Source organism: Acomys russatus, chromosome 4 (assembly GCF_903995435.1).
Source record: "Acomys russatus chromosome 4, mAcoRus1.1, whole genome shotgun sequence".
In the NCBI taxonomy this organism is placed as follows: Eukaryota; Metazoa; Chordata; class Mammalia; order Rodentia; family Muridae; genus Acomys; species Acomys russatus.
In genome coordinates, this window is record NC_067140.1 from 45686079 (window position 1) to 45690156 (window position 4078).

Consider the following 4078-nt stretch of genomic DNA (forward strand, 5'->3'; position numbering starts at 1 on the left):
ATCTTCGCCTCCAACACATGCACCAGGAGCCACTGGTTTCATTGTGGAGGGGGGAAAAGGCCACTCCCTGATTTATAAAGCTCAGCCAGCAGATGCAGCATCGCCTACCTGATAGTTTGGTGTGTTGAGACATATCAGTAGTCAGCTACAAAGCTCGGGGAAAGTGAACAAAACATTGCAGAATAATAGGAGATGATAAATTGGAAGAATAATGAGGATTTAGGGTGTGTTTTTTTTTAAAAACCACTCACATGTGTGGGAACTTTGCAACTTGCAGCAGTGTCGAAAGCTACGCCACAGTGTATCTGATTAGATAGCATTTCAGGATATATTAATGTAAGCATTTAACAAACCTCTCAAATATACCATCCTGCAAGGAGCATACAGATTTTTCAAGTGCATTTATATCCATTTAGCTCATCCTGTATCCAATGACTCTCAATCAAGGCACTCTCCCTGCTTTATTATGTACATTATATTGAAATCTCCTGTTCTCATTCTTTTTTGATATATTTAAGTTAAAAAGACACAAATTTTTTTCATAAGTCATTCATGTTACTCTGGTTCTTAAGACACCTTTTCTCTTTCAATGCGGGCCCAATAGTTAACAGGATGCCCTTCCTTTTTTCTCTTTTGGGACACTCACTTACTTCAAATTCAACTAGTAAATCAATAGTTGACCTGGAAAGCAGTATTCTTACCTGTCTGACAATATTTGAGCTCAGTCATTTTGATGCAGGGAATACTTGAAAGCTTGAAAGAAGAAAGAGAAACTAACACCTACAGCTTATTTCTTTAAACAAAAGTGGAAGGAAAGTGCAACCTGACATTTTATCAAGATGCCCTCCCACACATGGACTGTTGGAAATAGAAGAGACAGTAAAACCAAAATACAACATTGTGTTGGATGAGGTCTTATCTCCTATGTCTGTTATCATTCAGAAAGTGGACCAGAGAGAGCTAGCATTCACACAGAAAGATGAGTGCACTATCCCAGAAGGAGGCAGCATGGTTCTGCAGAATTGAGAGAGCACAGCTACAGAAAGCATCAGTACTACAGAGTCACAGGTAGTACATGCACCAAGTCACCTGAAGATGTTTGTATCAAAATACACATGCCTATTGAAATGTGGCAAACAAGCCACTGATCAAAATGTCCTCGTTTGTACCACAGACATACTTCTGCCTAAAAATGGGCAAGCTTGGATTCAGGCAGAGGTGATGGACAAACTCTGACAAGATAGAGTAAGCAAGTCCTCAATAGTTCTTGCCTCACAAATATGTCTGTCACATATATTGGGACAGAAGGCTGAAGATGATGTCTCAATGTTAAAGAGAGTTTTGGGTGACTACTCAGGCAGCAAACTGTCTCTGTAATCTTCTAATTTGGGAAACTACTAACCTGCACCACCCGAATACTCAGGTAATTGATTTTATTCCTTCTCAAGTCTCTGATGGGGTTGAAGATCAGAGAGTTTAGTTTGACAATTAAGCTTAGTTGTTTAGGAGTTAATATGTTTTTAGGTATAGATAGATGTTTTAAATTGATAATGTAAGATATGACAGATATTGATTTACATTGAGAATTTTAGGCTTACTAAGATAGGAAAGGATGCCAAATACACATAGCCAAAACACTAAGAATGCAACGTTTATATACTTCCTGATTGTTTCATGATGCTTCTTGCTGTGGGTAGTTTACTACATATGTGTGTGTGTATATGTGTGTGTGTATGTGTGTGTGTGTGTTATTAATATAAATGTATATGTAAAAATAAGAAGAATATTTAATAATAAAAAACAAAACTAAAAAACTAAAAAAAATGCACATGCCTAGACACTAACTAACCTCCAACTTTAAGAATGAATATTAGCCCCAACACTCCTCCCAAAGTATCACTGTCTTGTGCCAGGTCATTACAGCAATTTTATCAAGTGTGATTGTTGTCAGTGATTAAGTTCCTGCTTTCACTGTGTCCAGCATAATTTCCATTACTACTCACTGAAATTCTCCTACATACTCATCCCACCCATGGATCTAATGAATATATCTAACTTTTGTTCCTATGTACATTAGTATACTAGATCACTCATAACACAAAATAAGAAACTGACTCAGGAGAACAAACATGTGTCTCTTCACAACTTCGTAGACTAGAAATCTAAGGTCAATGTTCAAAGGTCTTGAGACTATAAAGGAGAATCCATGCCTTGCTGTTGGCCCAGCTTCTGCATGTTTTTCCTTTTTGTACCACCACATATCTAGTATTTACAAAGCGTTCTCTCTCTCTCTCTCTCTGTCTCTCTCTCTCTCTGTCTCTCTCTCTCTCTCTCTCTCTCTCTGTCTCTCTCTCTCTATCGCTCTCTCTCTCTCTGTCTCTCTCTCTCTCTTGTCTCTCTCTCTCTGTCTGTCTCTTTGTCTCTCCTCTCGTCTCTCTCTCTCCTCTCTCTCTGTCTCTCTCTCTGTGTCTTTGTCTCTCTGTCTCTCTCTCTCTCTCTCTCTGTCTCTCTGTCTCTGTCTCTGTCTCTCTCTCTCTCTCTTTTCTCTCTCTCTCTCTCTCTCTCTCTCTCTCTCTCTCTCTCTCTGTCTCTCTGTCTCTCTCGCTCTCCTTACTTTGTATCCAAGTGACCACATTTACCACACAGCCATGTTAGGATAGGCTTACTGTACCAAACTTTCTTTGTCATGGCCATTTTTATTTTTTTTTTTATTTTTTTTTTATTAATTTATTCTTGTTACATCTCAATGTTTATCCCATCCCTTGTATCCTCCCATTCCTCCCCCCCCCCATTTTCCCATTATTCCCCTCCCCTATGACTGTTCCTGAGGGGGATTACGTCCCCCTATATATTCTCATAGGGTATCAAGTCTCTTCTTGGCTACTTGCTGTCCTTCCTCTGAGTGCCACCAGGTGCCCCTCCAAGGGGCATGTCCCACGAAAGCCTTCACTTACCAGGAAACTGGGACAGAGGGGAAGGCATCCTATTGGGACTCTAAATGAGAGACGCATGGGAGAACAGCAAAATAAAAGGACCCAGAGGGTCCTAGAAATCTACAAGTAGAACAATATGATAGGCAGATTTGGGCCCAGGGGTCCCGCTCAAACTAAGGCACCAGCCAAGGACAATACAGGAGGTAAACTTTAAACCCCTTCCCAGATCTAGCCAATGGTCAGAATATTCTCCACAGTTGAGTGGAGAGTGTGATACGACTTTCTCACGTACTCTGGTGCCTCACATTTGGTCATGGCCATTTTTAAAGACATTTTTTCCAAACTTATTTTGTACTGTGGGCTAAAGAGTTTTACTTCTTTTGAGACTTAGGCTCCTTCATTGAAACAAGTGCTTATAATGAGAGTCTGTGATCTAGTGACTATTTCAGGTAATGGTTATGTTAAAATGAACCGGTCCACTTCAGAATGGGCATGTTTTTCATACAACGTTGTTGTTAATATGTAAGTAATAAATACATATTACATCTAGCAAGAAACAGCTCATTGATTTACTCACTCATTCATTCACTGATAATTTCCATCATACAATGTATTGTTAGGAGCAAAAAAGGAATTACATCTGCCTGATGTCAGGGTAGGAAAGGGATATCCCCCACAAACAAAAAAGGATACATGTCTTTTAATGACATCTAGAAGTTGGGCCAAAGATGTAGAGTTTGTTAAGGGCAGTCTATGTACAGAAAACAAGAACATCTAAATACAAGGAGACATGAAATAATGGGATAGTTGGAGGACTATGAGTTGCTCTGTTAGTCTCTGGGAAGGGTGAGCGAAGACTGGGCCCTGTGACAGGAGAAAAAGTACCGGGCAGAGTGCTGGAGTCGGCACTTCATTCAGGAATCAGTGGAGTCAAAATAAAGAAGTGAGAGGGTTGCATGCAGGTTTCAAGAAACTTCTGAGAGCCCTGAGGTAAGAGGATGGAACAAGGCAGGTCTGGGGCACAGCAGACTACTGTGATGGTCAGAGAAGCAAGGATAAGGACTTGAACTAAGACGGTGACAGTACAGTAGACAAAAGAAAGGGCAGAGCTTCAAGAGAAACGGGAGGAAGGTTCAAATTTACAG